The sequence below is a fragment of the Typopeltis vanoorti genome, chromosome 5 (genome assembly GCF_054136105.1).
Source record: "Typopeltis vanoorti isolate ZY-2024b chromosome 5, IOZ_Tvanoo_1.0, whole genome shotgun sequence".
NCBI classification, from domain to species: Eukaryota; Metazoa; Arthropoda; class Arachnida; order Uropygi; family Thelyphonidae; genus Typopeltis; species Typopeltis vanoorti.
The window spans coordinates 86,784,770-86,807,947 of NC_143553.1; the positions used below are offsets into that span (position 1 = coordinate 86,784,770).

Sequence of the window (23,178 nt, forward strand, 5' to 3'; positions counted from 1 at the left end):
TATTAAGAGTTCATATAACTACTGCAGTTACTAGTGAGAAACAAATTACAAGGTAAATGTTAAAAGTCAGTCACCGCCAGAGCATATTGGTTAGGCTCAAACATTCTGTTGTTTATAGTCTAGACCAGATTTCTTCAAACTACAGCCCGCGGGTCAGATGCGGCCCGCGATATGATTTTATCCGGCCTGCCAATTGGACTAATTTTTCAATAAGAATCCGCAAAAAAAAAAGAAAGAAAAAAAACACGGGATGTTGATAGATTTCAAATGCATTAATTAAAATTGTGTCGAAAATATATTCCTGAATAGCAAAAAGTAACCGTAATCCAAGTTACGGCCTTTCTGACTATAAAAGGTCGGTTAAAATGGACTAACGAAGAAAAAAAAATTGAATTTTACAAGCAAATTTGAAGAAATTTGCTTGTAAATTTATCTCAATTTTTGGGACAACGTATCTTTGCGAACAAACTTTTTCCCGAATGAAATATATCAAGTCAAAATACAGGGCAAATTTATCTGATGAACATTTGAAATCGCTACTTGTAATTAGCACTTCAAAATTTGAACCTGAGTTTAATAAGATTTTAAAAACACAAACACAGTTACATCATTCGCATTAATGGTTTTCTTATAATTTGGGATAAAAAAATGAGAATTTGCTGATAGTGTTCGTTGTCATTAATATACGATAATTTAATCTCACATATTCTGTAATCAGTTTTTATCTGTTTTCAATAAAACTCATATATCTAGTTCTAGAGTTTTTTTGTTTTTTTTTACTACGGCTCGCTGAACAGTGCTGAAGTACCCAGTGTGGCCCTCACGGCGAAAAGTTTGGCGACCAATGGTTCTTAACCGGTATTCCGCGAACTGGTTTCAGGTGTTCCACCGGTAAAAGATGTCACATGACACAAAAACATTACCCGACAATATTGAAACCTGTACTAGACCAAGGTGTGAATATGGCAAATTACATCAAGTCAAGAGACCTTTAAAAACATGCGTTTTTTTACAAAAAACTTTGCATATCTATTGAAGCCAAGTACGAATCTTTGCTTTTTCACACTGAAATAGGATCCAAGGGTAAAGTGATATTCCGATTTTTAGAACTTAAGAATAAGTTATTGGCCTTTTTTCAAAATGAAGGTACAGATGCTTTTGTAAAATGTTTTCAAAATGATATTTGGTGTGCTAAAATGGCATGTTTAGCCGATATTTTTAATTACTTAAATAGCGTTAATACAAGTATCCAAAGGAAAAATGAAAATATTTTAACATCCACTGACAAACTGTCAGCTTTTCAGAAAAAAGTATCTCTTTGGAAAAAGCGCATATCAGAAAAATTACAGTAGATATGTTTCCTTCGCTCCATATATAAAAATGTCGTGGGAATTATTTCCATTATAACAGAACATTAAACAATTCTGGAAGAAAAGATTTCAAGTTACTTTCCTTCCTTCCTTAAATACACACTCAATTATGACCGGATACGAAATCCATTGGGCACAGTTAATACATCGAGTTGTGAATTTTCGTTACAAGAAGAAGAACAATTAGTTACCTTGTCAAAGGATCGTGCCCTAAAAATGAAATTCTCTGAAATAACTCTTGAGGAATTTTGGATTTTTGTCCAAGCCGAATACCCAGCTCTCTCCAAAAGGACACTGAAGATTTTGTCAGTTTTCAACATCATATTTGTGTGAGCTTGGTTTCTCAATATTAACCAATATAAAAACTAAAACGCGTGAAAGACTTACTAATATAGACAAAGAGATGAGGGTAGTAGCTATATCACACATTAGACCTGATATTGCTGAAAGCCGACAAGCTCAAGTATCGCATTAAAATAAGTTCCATTTTTATAAAAGGGAAGTCCATGCATATTTTTATTACTAGTTTTATGACCCTAATGCTTTTGGTGCTCCGCAAATTTTTCTTATAATGAAAAGTGTTCCGTGACTTCGAAAAGGTTAAGAACCACTGTTCTAGACTCTAGAGTGTGAACTGTTCTCAAATTCCAACCAAGGCATTTTAAATGTAAAAATTATTTCTTAAAAAAAAAGTTTAAAATAACTCGTTCCATGTTTTCCTTCTATGACGTTTTACATGTCGTGTATTGCTCAGTTCGCTAGAGGAAAGAATAAGGTAAACACACCCACGTGAAAAATATTTTCTGCGGTAAACCTCCTTATGACAATATTTCTTATGCCAAGCACAGCTATGCCATTAAAAGCCATACAAATAGTTTGTTTTATTTTATTATTTTTAATGATGTTCTTGAGCAACTATGCGATATTTCGATATACAAACCGAAGAAATAACCCAAGAGAAACGTGAGGGGGGGGATTAAAAAAAAAAGAAAACTATCATAACAACAATAGATAACACGTAGCGGAACTGTATCAACAAAGAATTTTTTTTTCTTTGGATTTCGATTTCACCTTTTGCTATAACAATAGACGGAAATGGATGCAGGTTGCTCCCAACTAGCCCAGATCTCGTCACCCACTTTATCACTGTTGCATCCCTACGATGAATCCATTAAAATGCAAATCACTTCATTATAACAAACATTCTTAGAGCGAAACAATCGCATAACAAACGGTTGTAATGACCGCTGTTGAAAAATAACAGATGAAGAGTTCTGAGCAAGTTTTAATGAGATATCTGAGCAAGGGAGTCTTGTAATAATCGAAGAATGTGTCGCAGCTCAAAGGAGGGAGGGGATGCTGACCGCAAATAACCGGTTGTATGGAGAATCACGCTATCCGAGTTCGCGCATACTTTCATACAGAAGCATTCCGTGTCATCGTACTCCGCTGACTATATACGACACGTCATCAAGTTTATGAGTTGAGTTCCATCGACCACCGCCGCTGATATGTTGGATCAGATCGGAAGAAGGAGATCTACAGTGCACTAAACGCTATTCATTTTTCATAACAACACGATGACGGTTGTAACGGTGTGGAAATAACGGTATGTCTAACTAACCGGTTCTATGAGTTTAATATGACCTCACTGAACCCGCAGGTGAACGTGACGGAACTATTAAAAGTGGCAACTATTAGGCAGAGTTATTGGTTATCTGTTCATTGGCACCCTGACTTACAAGGGTTCTTCCGTTTTCTGTTTGTAGTCTCTAACGGTATTCAGTACGTCACTGAAATATTAAACTCCCAAATACAAGTTTCGGAGTTCGAATAAGGATTCAAAACGGTTATATTTTCCCTTTCAGGGATTTGGAATTTCAAAATCAAAGTTTAGGTCAATGATCACATAAAAAATAGTGATAGAGAAACTACGGAAGTCGTGCCATAAAAAACAAAACACGTTTTTCTTTGTTTTATAAGCAAAACAAACATTCCACTCTTTCTGAGCCCCATTAACTCAAAACTAAAAAAAGAAGAAGAAAGAAAAATAAAATAAAAAAAGTATAGTTCCTATAATCATAACTATAGCGATATATATTATCTTCCTTATTTACATCTTTTTTTTAAGTCAAAAGAACCAAAATTTCATAGGAACCATATATATATTTCCTAAGTCACTCTTACAACGTTTCTCCATTTTGAAAACGCAGTCCGAAAATTTGCGGTGTAAATTGGAGTTGAACGCGGAATGTTTGGAAGCAGTAATGGGGGTATCTTAACAACAATGTATAAATGTTCTCTATTTCGTTCTTGGCAAAACATGATAGCAGAAGCTATTGGCAACCATTGAAATATTACGTCATATCCGTCTAGGTCAACAATAAACAAAAAAATAATTTATCCTAATATATATATATATATATATATATATATAGTAATACAAACTGGTGCGACGTAAAAAATCTGACAGTTATATGATATTGAAAACTCGATGTATCCTATGTGACACCAAGAAGACGTACAGATCTATAGAGTCCACTCCAAAGTAATTCATATATAAGCATTCGATCTGGCCTAAACGCGCGCGCACGCGTGTGTGTGTGTATTATTTTGGACATTAGTACATCAGTTCTAGTATAGTCCAGTCCTACTATACATCATTGTACTAGAGTCTAGACCTACACAAGATATTCAACCAGAAACACCACTCCACACATCCTAAATACAATCTTGCCGAGCATTTTAATCCCCCCCCCAATTCAGAGGCAATGATTTAAGAAAATGATTTCGTTCTTTTGATCTCAATGTTGTCTCTTCTCTTCCCATTCATGTGCCATCTCCTATCCAGGAGGTTGACAACCATGATGTGACTCATGGTTAACTACGAGCATAATGACCTGCGGTGAGGATCCTATCTCTTCCACTTATTGTCGTAAGTATTCATGGCTGTAAATCCGTGTGCGTTCACGGGGAAGGTTTGCCTGTTCTGAGGGACGAAAAACCCTCTAACTCCGTCTGAGACCGGACGGGAATCGAACCCAGGTCTATTCGACCAAACGGCTTCTTCTATACCAACCGAGTTACGGAGGCTCTTAGCGAGTTTTTACTATCTATCACGAGCCACATGGTGGATGCATACAGAATACATTGTTGCTATGAGAGATGAAATATTAACGTCAGATGATTGTTAGAAAGAAACAAAGGAAACTAGTGTATAATACACAAAGAATGCATATCTTAAACTTGGCTTTAAGTTCTATTTACTGTAAAGCACAATATCCATTTATGACACTATTTATCATGTCATTGTTTCGTAATGAAGTTGCCAAAAAAAATTACTGATAATACCTAATCTACTTCTCTGTGGACCATTGGACAATACGCAAATAATTGCACATAATGCAATACAATGTAAACTCGATGCATTGAAGCATAACACACAAGCGAAAATTGATAAATTCACTCCTTGCTGAAATCAGCGCCATCTTCAGGAAGAAGCCCGAGATACACTAGGAAGATATCCCAATTTGGAAAGGACAAATAAAAATAAATATATAAAATAATTAAACAATATGAAAACTATCAAACACGAATCTCTGAATTAATCAAGGTTTCCACTTCAAGTAAAACAATAAACAATAATAAAAATAAAATAAAACGCGATGATTGCCACTGTTGTGCAAAAGTTTAATACTTGTTTCTATAATTTTTCTACCATTAATTTTATACTTTTTAATGTATAGGGTGATCAAAATTAAGGTTTCCTGTTTAAGGCCTTGTGAAATGCCATTCAGTGATCCAAATGCTGCGAAACTTTGCAGGAATACATTGCACATCATGCGGAAGCGATATCTGAAGGGGCTTCCAAAATTTACCACCAGGGGGTTGTTGTAAACCCCAACTGCATGGAATTTGTAATCACACAACTCGACCTGTACCAAGAAAGTTTAAAAAGATGGACACGGAATTTTATTCTTCATTCTGGTTGTTAATAGCGTCCACAGTGATGGCATTAACATTGCCCTAAAGTGCTTTGCTCATGAAGCTGTACTACCTAATCAATTGCAATGCTGTTGCTCCACACCGCGAACTTCGTCGTTTTGAAGAAACGAGATCGTTGGGAGTTAGACCAGGCAGAAGTCGCAAACCAATCAGTTCACAACAAAGTGAATGAAGTTGCTACTGCAGTTATGGAGCAGGCAATGAATAACAGCGTTGTTTCTGCAGTGCACGTGCTGTATCAACACATGGATGTGGCTAACAAAACTGTCTGGAAAATTCTACGGAAGATTCTGCATTACTAGCCATTCAAGATAACTCTAACGCAGGAGTTGCGCCTGCAGGACTTTGAAAGTCGACTGACCTTCGCTTTAACATTCCTTGCTTGAGTGGAGTTGGACGCTGTGTAGCCGTGGATGATTTTGTGAGGAGATGAAGCTCACTTTCACCGGAACGGAGTTGTGAATACCCACAAGTGCCGGGTGTGGGTTACGCAAAACCGCACGCAATCCAATAAATTCCTTTCACAGTAACTTTAGGTGAATTTGCATTCACCTAAAGTTACTGTCTAGTGCAGGTTTACAGTTTTGTTTATCATTGGACCATTCTTCTTTGAGGACATTTGCCAGTCGGGTTCTGTGACCTGCTCGGTTACTGCCGAGAGGTATCGCGCAGAGGCGTAGCTGGGGGGGGGGGGTCCTCCCCGGCGGCACTTTGAACCATTTTGAACTTTTGCAGTTAATTCTAAAATACAGTCTCGAGAACTCATTTCCAAATATTGTAATACTGCTGTGAATTTTCTTCACAATTGTTGTAACTGTTGCTAGCTGTGAGAGGAGTTTTTCTAAATAAAATTGATTAAGAATTACCTACATTACTATGAAATAGACTTCGCCAATATCATCGACGATTTTGCTACATAAAAGCAAGAAAAATAACATTTTAGAATGCTGAAATTAAAGTTTCACTTTAAAAATAAATATGGTGTTTTAATTTATTTCCTTATATGTCGTTTTGACTTTTTTTAGTGTCTATTGAGAGGGGCGACAATCTCAGGGACCGCGCCCGGCGGCAAAATCTCTAGCTACACCACTGGTATTGCGACATGATAAACAATTTTGTTGTACCACAGCTACAGCAGTGCCTGTGCATGGATTCAGTCATTTTCATGCAGGATGGGGAAACCTCCACTCATCGGTCGATCCGTACAGAAGTTCTTCAAGAACATTTCACGGAAGCCCGAGCGATCACCCGTGCTTCTCACTGCATGGCCGCCTCGTTCATCTGATCTGGGGATTTCTCAAAGACAGGGTTTATCGTGATCATCCTGATAACTTGCCAGCGCTGAAAGACAGCATAACGCAGTATTAGTCCCGATGTTATGCACATGTTGCGTTCTACTGTTGAACACAGTGTGCAAAGGATGTAGTTTGTGGAAGGGCAGCATATTGAACAGTACAGCCAGTGAATGCAAATGGCAGCGAATAAAAATGTGTTATTTATGCTTGTGTCTATATCTACATTCGGTACATCATCCAGCGCCCCTGGTGGTGAATTTTGGAACCCCCCCCCCCCACACACACACTCAGATATCGCTTCTGCATGAAGCACAATGTATTCCTGCAAGATTTCTCAGCATTTGTATTACTTGGTGAAGCTCCACAAGGCTTTAAAAAGGGATACTTCAATTTTGATCACTTAGTATTTTATCCTAAGTGTAGTTTGAATTTAATTTTTAATAAGTGAAAGAAAATTATCTTATACTTCTTTGTTTAGTTAGCATTTTCGTATTTATTTAATATTATCGTTATAGCTCTGAGCCATCCATATCCTAAGTCGTCTAATACTATGTTATGATTCTATATAAACCCTGGTAAGTAATAACAGTTATGACATTCTACGATCGATGTCAGAAACGATAATCCTTAAACCGAATCATGTATCGCTCAGACCGCTAACGAATTTAGTTCCACTCCAATATTTTGGTGACGCCTACCCATTCTTCCAAGTAATCCCTATTAATATTATACAGATGTCATAAAGTCTATATCACATCGTATCTAGTCTATAGATATATTAAAAACATAAATGATTACACGGCCAATCTGAAAATAAACGAAGGAAAAAAAAACGTTCATCACACGACTGTTCTGAGTTGACCTTGAATGCAGTTTTCACAGCTTTTGGAGCAAGATAGAATTTTGCTATTAAAATAACTTGAGAAAACGAGAGGACAGGGTGTGTGTGTGTGTGTGTGTGTGTGTGTGTGTGTGTGTGTGTGTGTGTGTGTGTGTGTGTGTGTGTGTGTGTGTGTGTGTGTGTGTGTGTGTGTGTGTGTTTAATGCATCGAAACACATTAATATCTTAAGTTTTATCTTATACCTTAAAACAGCCTATATATCCTTTTATGAACTTAATCGTCTAGTTCTTAGGTAGGCCTTATTTGCAATAATGGTAATTACTTGCTGTTTTTCCCTATTCCCAACAAAAAAAAAGCGAAAGAAAGAAACAAAGAACTGATTGCAAAGTGCACGCGAATAAATGAACATAGTAGAATATTTAAATTAGTATTAAATGTTCAAATCAGTAATGTTTTCATTGCCATATTTCATTTATGCAACAAAAGATTTCTTTGAAAATCAAATATTATTATAGTTGAAAGTTCGATATTTCAATCAGAAGATAAACTAAACATGCTCTGTAAAGGGAGAAGCAAAAATAACCTACATGAAAGAAAAGAAAAGAAAAATTAAACTTTTTCCTGCTTTATCTAATTTGTTTCTTCAGTGGAAAAGTATATTTATTATAAGTTAATTAAGCAATGAGCAGTGTAATTCTCCACATACAGTTTATCTCGGTATTGAAAGGCTTTTTTGTTAATAACATTGAGTGACTGAAAAGAAGAAGACTGTAAGTTCTCTTTGTTTCGCAAGACGGACGGTAAATCTAGGGTACAGAAAAAAAAAAAAATAAAATCACGTTGCACCCTAGCGCTCCCTTCTAGTTTTCTTAAACCTTTAAGAAACAGCCTGAGTAAAATGTATGCCTTTCTTTGTGCATTTGACCAGCTTCTTTGCTATCTCTATCTTTATTCCGCCCGTTCGTCTTTTCTCAGAAGCAGGGGGACATAGAAAAGACAAGGTCACCGGAGTGGTACACTTTTTTTGCATCGTGAGAGCGATTATTAGTGGCAGATGGTATCCTGTCTGCTCCATGTTTGCAAGAGCATGGGGACTAGAAATTTCGGAACAGCTGCAACGTGACCTTGAAGTAGAGTGATCACGCTGAAACGTTATTTTATCCCACCATACCCGCAAATATAAAGAAACTTTCTCCCCTCAAAATGAAAATGTAGTTTAGAAAAGAACTGTACAATATTAAGAAATATATCCAACTTGTCAAAATGAAAGAAATACGAAAAACGCTTTTCTTTTTCTTTTTTTTTTTTTCATTCATGCAACAACTAAGACGTTTTAGGTCATTGTCCTAATACTTTCCTTCAATCCCATTTACTTTCTTTCAAGTTAGCCGATCAACTGGTTTTACAAAGCAGATAATAGTAGCGATCTCTTCCGTATGAAAGCCACAATCAGCCTTCGCAGATCAACAGAATGGAAGGATGATTACCCTCGACAACAATGCTCAGCTGGCATTACAAACGGAACTTTTATAACCCTGTATCTGATATTTCGCGTTTGCGTTGATCGCCAAAGCTGTTCCGAATTCCATCGCAGGAGTGATAAACTGCTTGTAAGCCTTCATCTCTTCACCCCTGCCACACGCGTGTCAGTATGTGCAGGTGCTCGGAGATTGACATCATCATATCTGAAAGAGTTTATGAGTCTCTTTTTACTATTAAGGAGCAATGTTCTTTGAAAGGAGAGGGAGGGAGAGAGAGAGAGAGAGAGAGAGAGAGAGAGAAGTCACATGTTAACCAGAAATTCTTTCTTTGGGCGTGAATAAAATTGTTTTCGAGATGAATACAATTCAACAAACTGAATGAAGTGCTAAAGTAAAAAACAACACTTAAAGAAGAGGCCCAATAACCCATGATATAAACAAGTGACCAGCAACTTGCAGTGTGAAGACCACGTGATCTTTAACCTGCCATCGGGCCACCAAATTATGACATTAGAAAAATTAAAAGCTAAAATAATATGGCCAAAAAATTAACACATTAATATTTGCACACATATAGAAATGAATTATATTTAACAACTTCAAACGTTACATATGTATGAATTTAAAAAAGATGGGCGACATTGCATTGGTGGCCATGGAAAACATTTGTGAATAGCAACTGAAAGGAATTTCAGTTGCTATTCACAAATCTGCCAGATATTGAAAATATGGGACAAAGAAGAGTTTAAAATTCTTTTTTATGTTATAAATGTTTATTAGCTGTTTGTTTATACTGTTGAAGATCTAATTGCGCTAATATGTTGTTCAGTCTTCGAGAAAAAACGGTGACAAAATATTGTGAAAATATCATAACTGTCGACCATTTTATTTTTGACCATGTAATTTATGTTTATATTTCATGCTTCTTGTATTTGCTTGTATTTATTGCAAATATTTCATTGAAGTATTATTTTATTTTATTATAGAGACAACAGGCTATGATTTTACTTGAAAACATAACATAAAAATAAATATAAATCATCTACTTATACATGACTAGTTTTTTTTTTCCTCAGACGAAATAATGATTTCTTGAAACACATACGGTGTCAACACAAATTCAGTGGCCTAAAGAATAAATAAATAAACAACATATTCGGTGGCTTAAAAAGAATAAGTTGATGTCCATTGACATCAACTAAATGACAGATTACTATCAGCAATATTTGCGTGTGTGGTCTTGTCCATCTAAACTATTTACTTTTTCTAGTCTGCTTCTTAATAGCTGTTTTAAGGGTGGATGTTAGTAGCAGACTTCATTAAATGAGCAATACATTATATAACTTCTTGACAGTTGTTGAGAATTCTCCCCCCCCCCCCTTCACAACCATTATTAACGTTATTACTATAATCAGTTCCATGCAATTGTTGCCAGTTTCTGCAATATAAACATCATAAGGATCAAATAAAAATTAAAAAAAAAAAAGACAGCTATAAAAATTACTACACCATCAAGTACATACGGTCTTAATACAATTTATTGTATTAAGACCATATTAATTTTGATTACTGCTTCATTAATGTTATTTTCATTATCACTCGGATAACACAAGCCCGGGTAGTTTATGCGATCGGAGAAGTTTTTAGTTGTCATTTAGTAAGTGAAGTTTTTCGCACAATAATTTCCATCCCCCCCCCCCCTACGTGAGAACACTACTTCACTACAGGCTTGAAGTGGAAAAAGTAGCGGGGAGAATACAAGCATAGCAACGCTTTAGTACTGGAGAATTTGTTTAATGTTAACTCTACTTCGCTAAATACACCTCACCCTCTCCACTACTCCTTAATCCTACTACGACACTACAACGCTATCTATTGCCCATCATCACCAACAACAGTATTTTTTTGTCTGTAAATTGCGTGTGTTCTGAAGGCCGATTTGTCTGTACGCCGGATGAAAAACTCTGCTGCCTCCGTATGAGATCGGCTATCTCACCGTCAATTGAATAAACCCATATAAGGATTCCCCTCGTCACAACGAATCGAAACCGGGTCTTTTCCAATCGATGGGCGCAAATGTTCCGCTGTTCTTCCAATTGCGGTTACCAAACTGCCGTACCAAATGAACGGTTAACTTTTACGACCTTGAGTTGGTAGGATTCACATTAAAAATAAATGCAAACATAATGTTTTATTTCGTTTATTATGATTTCTTAATATGGAAGTATGGCATATTCGTGATATAAGAACATTCTAAACTTAACGACTGGCGGTTTAAGAATATAAGTAATTAAAACATTACTAGGAAATTATTGTTAGTTATTATTACATGGCATCTCCATGGTGTCTCGGGAATCATCGCTGAAGGCTGAAGGCCACTCTACACCACACACACACACACACACACACACAGCAATACACACAACAAATGCACTACATTTATTGTGTGTATCTCTGAGCCTTCTTTTATTGTATATTTAATTTTAAATTCTATTAGTCATTAAGACTAATAGAATTTAAAATGAAATTCTATCAGTCTAATGTAAAGAGTTAAGAGAGATTCTGTTACATCAGTTATACTTTCATAGTGAAAAAGGGGCATAAAAATCCCCTCCCCCAAATAAAAGCACATTATAAAAGAGTTTTGTAATAATCCTTACTAGACCATTAAAATAAATCATTTTTGAAATCAACATAGCAAATTTAACGTGGTTTCCATTTGTAGGCCTGTGTATATTGTAGCACCTTAGCTGAACTTAACAAGATAACACGTATATAACACAGGCCTGCAAAATTCGAGTCATGAAAAAGTTGTCTGGAAACTATTAACTGATTTTTGACCGCTGATTTCAAATATCACTTCCATTTTTCTCAATCATGTACGGATTTTTCACAAAATGGATGGAACTCAATATTACAGTAAAATAGCTTTAAAACGCATTATATTAAGTAAAATAACCGTATTTAAAATTTTCCGTAAACATTTTCGGAATGAAAGTATTGGAAAAAAAATTTAATTAAAGCAATGAAAGATTAATCTTTAGTACATAGTTTATATTTCGTTGTGGCGTCTTTTTCTTCTTCCTTCAAAGCTTCTTTTTGAACTTTTTTCTGTGAAATTCTTTTCCCGGGTCGTCTCTGTGCAACATCCAGCAATAGTCCGCGATCATACCTTCTTTCCATCTCCTTGATGTCTTGGTGGAATCGCTCTCCTTACTCTTCGCTGACAGTTCTTAGATTCTCACGAAAGTAAGTCTAAATGAGAGTTGAGAAAGTGCACTTTTAAGCTCAAGGAGTATCCCAAATCCTTGAATTTCTGTAGCATGTCTTCCACAATCAGTTTATAGTTGGGATCCTTGTGATTTCATAAAAATTTGGTCACCACCTCTATCAAAGCTTTCCGCGCTTCTTTTTCAACAGTTGCCATTTTTTTCTTCAAATGGCAACTGTTTCTTCTCCGGACATCAGGAAATAATAGGTTTCCTGATGTCCGGAGAGATAAAAATACATTCTTTCAATTTTGCTGTAGATAATCCCGGAAATTTTGCACTGATATATTTAAAACACTCTCCTTCTTTCGACAAAGCCTTGAGAAATTGCTTCATCAATCCCAGATTTATGTGAAACGGGGGTAAAAGGATTTTTTCCCGAGCAACCAAAGTTTCGTGTAACACATTTTTACTTCCAGGTTCTAATGCGACTCTTTCTGACCATTCCTTCTTGATCCAATGTTGCTCTCGATCTCGGCTGTCTCCCACTCGCCCAAAAAAGCACGCGTATATGGTGTATCATATAATGTATAATGTAATGAGATAATGTATCCCCTTTGTTGTCCCAAAATCATAGATATGACTTTAAGATCACCGCAAATTGTCCATCCATGATCATTGTAAAAAAATGTAAAAACCGCAAACACATTAAATTAAATCTTCACACTAACTTAGAAAATATGCCATCTTTCAGAAATACGATAACCTCAGTAGTCAACGACTAAAGTTCAACTAAAGAATCATACAAGAAAATGTATCTGTGACAACAGGAAAGCCATCCGTTATCTCGGTGAATCAGATTCATAGTAACCACCTGCACTTTTATCTGCATTCCTAACTCCCTCTCCTATCTTAAGAATGAGAAGTTTCGTGGAAATTTCTTTATTTACCATAAAAAGTATTTCAAAAAAACACACTTATACAACTAATTAGCTGTAAATAAAGGAGAATGAACATAAATACTAATGCGCTTAATTTAAATCCAAATACTACTAATAAAAACAATAAATTTATAAATTGGGTAAAATTGGTGGGTGATGAAATTTTTTTTACTATTTTTTCTGAACTCAGTACCTAAAAATCTATAAGAATCAATTATTACTTCTCAGACAACTTTTCCATCGCAGGCCTGTGTAACTAACTAGATGATAATAATAATCATCATCATCAAATTCCTGACATGTACCCTCAAGAGGTGTACAGGATATCATAGTACTACATGAAAAATTTACATCATTACTAACTTCCTATCTACAATTTTCCTCCAAATCAGTCTGTTACTTGTCAAGGCTCCAATATTATCATTATCAGATCTTATATTTCTATCGTCTAAGGCACTTTGTACTGTATCAATCCACCTATATCTTGGTCTTCCTCTGGGTTGTTTTCCTGCCAACTTGGCAGAGAACACTTGTTTTGCTAATCTTTCCTCGCCCATTCTGTTTAAGTGACCATACCACCTGAGATTAGCTCTGATAACGCATTCCTAGATGCTGACAACGTCAAGTTCTTTCCTAATATAATCGTTTTTAATATGATATTGCCATTGATGCCATCTGTTCATGCCTATAATCTTTCTCAGGACTCTCATATCTGCGGTCTCTAGTCTTTGGTCAAGTGTTTTACTTCTGACCCAGCTCTCAGATCCATGTTAAAACTGGTTTGAACACTGTCTTGTATACAGCTAATTTAGTGTTCCGACTAATTTCTCTCTTATTCCATATGAATTTATTCAATTGACTTCTTACCATACCAGCTTTGTTGATTCTGTTGTCTTTTTCTATATTTAATTTACCATCTTCAGTAAAAATCGTGCCTAAGTAGCTGAAATGTTTTACTTGTTCCACAGGTTCCCAGTTCACAACACAGTTGACATTTTCAACAATTCTACCTATTTTCACTGTCTTTGTCTTTTTAATGCTGACCTTCATACCATATCTATTACAACAGTTATTCAATTTTGTCAGAGAATCTTGCAGACTTTTAGCGGATTTATTTAGAAGTATAACATTGTCCGCATAAAGCAAAGAGCTGACATTAACATCTCCAATTTTGATATCATGTTTAATAGGACTTTCCTTCATAATGTGATCCATATAGATAATGAATAACAGAGGGGATAATGTACATCCTTATCTCACACCAGATTTAACATTAAACCATCTTCCTGTACTTCCTTCAATTCTAACTGCCGACTTACAACTCAAATACAGACTACGTATTGCTTGATATAATGCCCCATTGACACCATATAACTGTAGTGTATTGAATAGCTTCTCTCTCTCTCTTGGCACCTTGTCATATACCTTTTCCAGATCGACAAAACTTAAATATAGATCTTTGTTATATTCCCATGCTTTCTCAACTATTTGTCGTAAAGTGAGGATCTGATCCTAACAGCCTCTATTTGGCCTGAATCCAGCTTGTTCTTCACTAAGCTTTTCTTCCACAATTCTTCTCAACCGTTTCTCAAGTATAGTTGCATAGATCTTGCCAAGAACACTCAGTAGAGAAATACCTCTGTAATTCTCACATTCAGTTTTATTAACCTTTTTATATAAGGGTACTATTAGAGCTCTACTCCAATCATTGGGAATTCGTCCCTCTGTCCAGGCTTTCTGAACTATGCAGTGCAGCCACTGTAAGACTTTTATACCACCATTCTACAGCATTTCTGGTCGAATATCATCTACTCCTGCTGCCTTTCCACATTTCAAGCCTTTGATGGCTTTTTCTACTTCAAGTATGAATATGTATTCCTGACTGTATGCCTGTTGAGTGTTTTTTACCACTGTGCTATCACTGCTTGTTTCATTTGGCAATTTTTCGAAGTAATTACTCCATACTTCAAGGATATCATTTTCTCCTGTTTCTATGTTACCTTTATCATCTCTAACTTCTTTTACTGCACTCTTTCCTCCATTTCTAAGTTTCTTCAACAACCTCCAGAATATCTTACCACCTTCTTGATATTTATTTAATATGTTCTTGCCAAAGTCTTCCCATGACTTTTGTTTAGCTAGTTTTACACAGTGTTTCGCTTTCTTACATTTGTCTCTGTATTCTCTAAAAGCAAAAGCTGACTTATTTGCCGGGAACGTTTGATGTGATTTCTTCTTTTCCTTCACTGCCTCTTTAACTTCCTATGTCCACCATGGAATTCTGATTTTTCTATCCTTGCAGACAACCTCACCACATGCCTCTCTAGCTGAATCAATCAGGGTTTTCTTCAAGGCTTGCCATTGAATCTCCAAGATCTGGTTCCTGTTCTCAAACTCTTTCATTTTTTCTTCAATAATCTTTGTGTGTGTTAGTCTGCAGTTCACATTTGAGAACTGCTCAACTTTTATTCACTATAAAACTTTCTTACATGTTATTCTTTTCAATATGAAATTCAATTTTATCCTGCTCAAGACTAAATAGTGATCACTTCCAATTTCAAATCCTTTGTACAGTCTGGTGTCCTGCACCAGGGCGAAAACATCACTAACAACAATAACATAGTCAATGAGACTTTTTTTATTCCTTGCCTCTTCTCTACATGTGAATTTGTGCACATTTTTATGTTGGAACATGGTGTTAGTAATAACCAGTCCATGTCCTGAGCAGAAATCAAACAGGTATTTGCCATTATTATTAGCTTTGCTCTTTTCTCCAAATTTTCCCAAAATATTTTTGTATGGCTGACAGTCATTTCCTACTCTGCTATTTAGATCCCCAACAAGGACCAACTTTTCCTTTTTCATTGTGTCAGTTGATTTTTCTAAAGCATCAAAAAATTCCTCCCCTTCTACCTTAGTAGAACCTTCTGTGGGACCATTGGCACAAATAAGTCTCATTGTCCAATTCCCCATTCTGATATTTGTCCACATCACTCTACTTGAGACTGCCTGCCATTCAAGAAGATTAGCCTCGTATTTTGTGTTGAATTCTATGGCAACTCCTTCTTTTCCTTGATTATCATTTCCTGAATATAATAATGTTTATTATATTCCGATAATAATGATAAATTTGGTGATAATGATATTTGGTGATAAATTGTATTTATCACCAAATATTTAGTTTCGCTTAGTGGAACTTGTTGTATAGATCTTAGTTCTGGTAATATTCTGACTAATATCCACCGTAGAATGAGATTTAATCCAGTATAATCTATTCAAGGTGAGAGGTTGATAGAAGAAAAACGACGTTTCCCTTTAAATCAAGATAGCATTCAAGTTATGAAGACGGTAGTTATAAAGGTGTTTGAAAGGCAGAAAACAAGGAGATAAATGAAGTCCACCTTCTACATTGTCCCTTTGAAATATTAGCATTTTTCCATTTTTTCAAATCCTATTGCAAAATAGAAGTAAAAATTACCTAGAATAACATCCATATAATACTCCTTATATCCCTTTTCAGGATTTTAATATACATATGCTCCCTCTGTCCAAAAAGAAATCGAACTTTTCGAAAATAGAAGAAACTAGTGGCTCCACCTGTTGTATTTTTTTTTTTTGTCGAAAGCTGCAACCTTCATTAGTGTTGTATCAACTGTTTATGACATTTGTTTCATTAGAAGTCAAGTTATAGTGCCAAGAGTGACAGTGTGTTTTGACGAACGGTCGGAACATGAGTTTCAAACAGCGAGCTGCGATTGACTTTTGTGTTAAACTTGGTAAAAGTTTTATCGAAAAGCATCAAATGCTTCAAAAAACATACGGTGATGAATGCTTATCCCGTACTCAAGTTTACGAGTGGTTTAAGCGATTTCAAAGTATTTCAAAGTGGTCGTGAGACTCTTGAGGACGAAAAAGCCGGGCCGTCAAAAAACTGGACTGAGCGAAGTTAACATCCAAAAAGTGGATGATTTCATCAAAGGAAACCCGAAATCGTCCGTGAGATTGATTGAAGATGAATTGGGGATTCCAAAGTCATGCACAACATTTTGACCGAGAGTTTGGGCCCTTCGTAAATTCAATTCGCGATTTGTTCCACAAGACCGACGAACAAAAAATGTATCGAATTTGAACACTGCAAGAGCACCTCATTAAAACCGCTTGTAAGGCCTCAAACTTCCTTGAAACGATCTTTACTGGTGACGAAACGTGCTGTTTAGAGTATGAGCCCGAAACAAAGCGTCAGAGTGCTGAGTGGAGACCACCAGAAGAGGGGCATCCGAAAAAAAGTCACTTGGAGAAGTCAAAAGTAAAGACAATGCTGATTTGTTTCTACGATTCCAAGGGCATTATCCACAAAGAATTCGTTCCGCCTGGCCAAACGGTCAATGGTGAGTTTTATCTCGAAGTTTTGAAGCGATTGAATTCGTCGCGTACGGCATGAATATCGTGACGACCGACCGTTTGTCAAAACACACTGTCACTCTTGGCACTATAACTCGGCTTCTAATGAAACAAATGTCATAAACCGTTGACACAACCATAATGAAGGTTGCCGCTTTCGACAACAAAAAGAATACAACAGGTGGCGCCACTAGTTTCTTCTATTTTCGAAAAGTTCGGTTTCTTTTTGGACAGAAGGTGTACATATATATATATATATTTTATTATTATTATTATTATTATTATTATTATTTTTATATATACATATATTTTCATGAATAATTGTTTTATTGTGTTTTATGTACTAATTTCAGTTCTCAGTTCCGAACTGCAATAATTCGATCTTGGCATTTTTTGATAACCACAAACTTTCCTGTACACTTCCGGCTGGTAGTGTCCCCCTACTTTTTTTTTTTTTTTTCTTTAAGAACCCGGAAAGCTCATGGTAATTAAAGTGTATGGGAAATCGGGGCGATTTAAGGTGTGGTTTCCGGAATTTTGTTGCTGAAAATTCTATTCAATTTTCCAGGTATTTGTTAATATTTATAACGACATCCTTAAAAACACAGGAAGACAGTTTCTCCCTGAATTTGTAGAAATAACACTAAAATTACAAAATATTTTAAAATAGTATTTTAATTTGTTATAGATTTAGTGATGACTATGATATTGTTCTTTTAAGGTCTTTCTGGGGACTTTTAAGGAGGCTATAATAGGGGTATAGAAAGTTATTTGTGCATACAAGGAAGTCGGCTTACATTGTGTAATGGCAGATATTTTCCGTGTGAAATTTCCGTCCTGAATAGAGGTAGCCTGGGAATTTTTTTTTTTTTTTCTATTGCACAAATCTAAAGGACGGTCCTCAACTATTGTCGTGACGGGAGATGTGGTTTAGCAACCGTTATGCCCGCAGGAAAATAGTGTATGTGGGGGGGGGACATATTTGTAAGGTTGCAAAGAAATCATTATTGCTAATTGGTACTTGCCAACATGTGGTCAACGCCAGCCATTTTGAATAATTTTCTACCTGCTGAAATAACTGCGCATGTCTTAAAAATAAAAATAAAATTAAAAATTAAAAAAGGAGATTACAATGCGATGACCCGGAACACGGGTCTGTCTAGGTTGTCATTCTCATCTCGTTTTCTTAAGTTGATGAAATATTTCCGACTTATTCCAAGGAACCCGTTGATGGATTTGTCACTGAAGGGCAGAAATTAGAACAGTCAAAATTAAAAAAAAAAAAAAAAAATGATAATAATAATAAAAGTAAAATAAAATTGCAGTCCGACCGCAAGGCTATTGTACTTTGTGACTCACCTGGCTGACACGAGAGGCCTACGGATGTCAAGGGCACCTTTTTCTTCGGCAAATTCTTCAGATTGTGAAAATATTATAGTCGTGACCTATAATGGAAAGAAGCTCAAGAAAAATGCTAGAGAAGTAATGGGAAATAATTTATTATTTACTGTATTGGTTAAAAATTATCCGTTTCTCATCATAGGAGAGTTTTTTTTAATTTTCTTTTATTTTCAAATTCTTTTTACATATAATCCAATATTTTATTCTAATAAATCATAATAACATATATTTATGTTGCTATGATTCAAATAGATAAATATATTATGTTGGACTGAAAAAATAATCATCATTATTTAAGCGATATTCCAACTTTAATTTAATAATTTAAAAAATTCTCAAAATAAAGTTTTTAATTTAAAAAATACCTAAGGAAACTGATTCTCTGCAATAGAAGGACATTTTATTAGTTTCTAAGAAATGGGTGGATTTCGTCAAAAATTGCTTGTATATAATTATAGGTGACTGTTTCTTTATCCTAAACCGGTAAGACTGTAAAGGTAACATGACGTTTAATTCAAACATCAAAATTTGAAAAGTTGATTCGCAGTATCAAAATTAAGCTATATAGTGAATGTTTTAATGATTTCATGACAATTTTATTATAGATAACAAATAATCTAGAATTTTACTGATGTTAGCATTTAAAAATAGAACACTCTGTATTACTGGTAGCATTGTCTAATATATGAATACAATTCAGCTTCAGCTTCCAATTATCTCACACTGTATGCTAATGATTGTTGAAACAGCCGATTTCATCATTTCGGCTAGATTGAACGTAAAGTTTGGCACAGATAAAGTCCTTGGATACCTTTTGGAAAAGTTTACTGTCGTCAGACCTTATTGACGGAACTATTGTAGAGGCAACTTATTTTTGTTGTTGTTTGTTTGTTTGTTTGTTTACAAACTTCAAAAGCGACCATCTATTGTTTTTTTCTAAACCGGCGATGACCTAATGATCTCTTCATGATGTGCTTTAAGCGGAGAAAATTATTTAATATATATATATATATATATATATATATATATATATTTGCAATTGAAGGTAAGGTAGCCGATCTGATACGGAGGTAACAGGGTTTCTTCTCCAGGAATTCGGATTTTTTTTTATCTCGCATACAGACAAATCGGCCTTTAGAATACACGCAATTTACAGAAAAAAAATACTAGTGGTGGTAGGCAGTAGATGGCGTTGGTGATGATGATGGTAGTGGCGATCGCTATAGCTGGTGGATTAAGGGGTAGAGACCGAGAGTTGTAGAGTGGGTGCCCTTCCTCGATGAGTCTTTGCACTCCTTGGAGGTGTCAAGTAATAATAATAATAATAATAATAGTAAATTGGCAAATCCTATTGTTAGGACATATTTGTGATTACATATCTAGTATATTCATTTAAAAAAGGATGAATGAAGATAGTCAATAAATGAAGTGTCAATAAAATTCAACTACATCTAGAGAAAATGTATTTTCGATGGGAGCAAGAGCTCTTCTTCTTCTGGACATTAATAAATAAAGATATAACATACAAAGTAATTGAAGACGAGATCACTCGAAACTTTTGGCCACTTGAACGTGTTTTTGATGTAAAAATTCGATTTCAAGCATGATTTTCGAAGAACATAGCTGTTAAGACAATTGATAAACTGGTGAGCTTATGCTATCGTATTCTTAGCTTATTTCAATGTACATGTTGCAAATCTTGCACAGGTCAAACTACATTTTAATTAAATTATTTTTTTGATAGGTGAAGCTATGAAATCTGAAGGGGTCAAAATTATAGCCATGTAGCTATTGTCATATCTTGTCAACTAGAAAAATCGTTATTAACTGCACATGTCTCACATTTGTCAGCCATTCTATGGACACTGGAATACAACTACGATATTCATATTTAGGCGAAAATGTCTTAATAATTAATTCTTTTAAAAAAATAATCTGATGAGATTATTTGTTCACATGGATTCCCTAATAAGAATCAAGGTTTAATTTTGCACAGCGTGTGGAAATAACTAATTAGATCTAACAATACTTCCGAGCTCAATCATTTGAGCAACCGGCATTCACGTTGAGGTACTTATAAAATGCACCTAAAAGCAAACTTAAATATTATTATTTACTGCATTAAATGTGTATTATGCACAGAATGGTATTACAAATTTCTTAACATATCCAAATTTCTTAATGAATCTAATTATTCTAGATTCCTAATTACAACAGCTCTTGTTACTCGATTCCTACATTCTGAACGAAGTATTCTGTATTATTATTTCCATCCTTTATACATTTAAACAAAAATATATTTCTAGCAACAAAAAGTTTAACTACCTTAGTTTGTAGTGAAGGCCCTCTTGAACTAATAGTTTGAGCACTTTTATAGTACAAGTGAAAGAGTGATGGCACATTGCGCCTTTTGATTAGAAAAAGACTTTAGTTCTATTATTGCAATGACGAGAGAAACCTTTACACGGCCTTTTTCAATTAACGGTGACTTAACACCAATTTCATACGGCGGTAGTAAGTTTTTTTTTCTCCTGGAAACTGAAGTTTTTCGTCCCGCACACAGGCAAATCGGCCAGAACACACACACAAATGTGCGGGGATTGACGTTATGTGTAGATAGATGGTTGATAGTGGCGATATGTCTAGACGAGAGATTAAGTAGTATAGACAGTGGGTTGTGCTGAGTAAAGTGACCTGCCGCGATGAGTCCTTGGCTGAAGGAAGAACTTTTTCTAACGCTTTTTCTTGGAAAGATCTTTCGATTCGTAATACGCAAAATTGTAAGATGCGCCTAAAACATAGTAAGATGCGCCAATTGATGAATTTCTTGGCTGCGACAAACGCGTAAAATAACTAGCACTGATAAATCCAGTCATCAATGTTTACCAACTCTGGCAATCTTATACTGCAAGCACGTTTAACAGAAAGTAGCCATTTTTTTTTTTCACACTTAAAATATTAAATCACTTTTAAAGAATGACCTGTTGCTTTTAATTTATACTAATTGAATTTCGATAATCATTTGTTTATCTAGATATTTATTTATTTAGATTTGTTTATCTGACTTGAATTACTTGATAACTAAATAAAATTCAACTTTATTATAGTTTATTATTTTATTAATTTATTTATAGAAGCCGACCAAGACATCACTATATGAAGGACACTGAACGCTGGACAGATTTTTAGAGATTCACATGATAGGAATAAGTGGAGCCACGACCGCCAACCTCCGGATCTGAAATGGCACTTGAATAAATGAGATCCGTAACTAATTTTTTTTTCTTTTTTTTTTTTTCAAAGTATCTTTTTTCTTTTTAAGTATCAATTTAAATAGATCACTCATCTCCTTCTTCCTTCCCGGATATCTCGAATTGGTGACACGTTTTTGTTTTTCAATATACGATGTGGCAAAGTTTAAAAACTTCCTCTTGCAAATATTCAACCCTCCGGAATTCATAATTAAATGACAGGTTTGGATTTTCAGTTGCTTACTATTGTGTCTATGGTTTGTATCGCGACAACAAATAATGACTTATTAAACTAAGAAATACGTTTTCCTCTACCTCTGTTCGTTACACTGATCATATTTAGTATTGTGTCCAACATCTTATGAAAACATAAGATAAGCAGCTATACACATCCCAGAAGGCAATGCTCCTCATTTTGGAAACTGACTTTTTATCTTTTTTTTCCTTGCCTATTCCGACAACTGTCTGAAATCAGACAGCTTTGAGTGGTATCTCAACTTAAGCGAGTTCGTTTACTTTCGTTGGAATCCCGTCGAGACATAACGAACTTCGCCAAGAACAAAGCGTTAATATTTAACGCTTTGTTCTTGGCGAACCAACCAACACGTAAAGTTGACACGACCTCCAGATGAAGCAGCTGGCTAGTATTTGCACTCAAAGATCTATAAAAACCCTTTTATACATTCTTCTAGTTTATGTATTGGGGCTGAAAAGTGACTAAGGTTGTTCAAAGTTTAAACGGAAAAACAAAATTCCAAAACCGACAAACAAAGAAAGCACTTATGGACCAGTATTTCCTTCTAAACCAATGGGGGGGGGGGGGAGTTCATTAAAAACTAGGAAATTCTGTAAGAAACTACACAGAACGTGCTGTGAATTGCAAGCTAATGAGGAAATGGAGGAAAAATGACCTTGAAAAAATACGCATATATAAGGGGGGGGGATTAAGAACAAATCCAGTTCCTTGCACTTAAAGTAAAGT

At 35.3% G+C, this 23,178-nt stretch overlaps 1 protein-coding gene and 1 long non-coding RNA gene across 3 annotated transcripts in view; one reads left to right on the top strand and one right to left on the bottom strand.

Annotated features, from left to right (window-relative positions):
* The window catches only part of LOC150106616 (uncharacterized), a 90,423-nt gene extending 68,208 nt beyond the window's left edge, over positions 1 to 22,215 (top strand). Inside the window, exon 5 of the long non-coding RNA XR_016548320.1 lies at positions 22,080 to 22,215. This is a non-coding gene — a long non-coding RNA (uncharacterized LOC150106616). The remainder of the gene's footprint in view (positions 1 to 22,079) is intronic.
* The window catches only part of LOC150106615 (metabotropic glutamate receptor-like), a 280,429-nt gene that overhangs the window by 214,237 nt on the left and 43,014 nt on the right, over positions 1 to 23,178 (bottom strand). For both annotated transcript variants that reach the window (XM_090392577.1, XM_090392576.1), the window contains exon 2: positions 18,904 to 18,989. The gene's annotated coding sequence lies outside the window, so the exon portion shown is untranslated. The remainder of the gene's footprint in view (positions 1 to 18,903; positions 18,990 to 23,178) is intronic.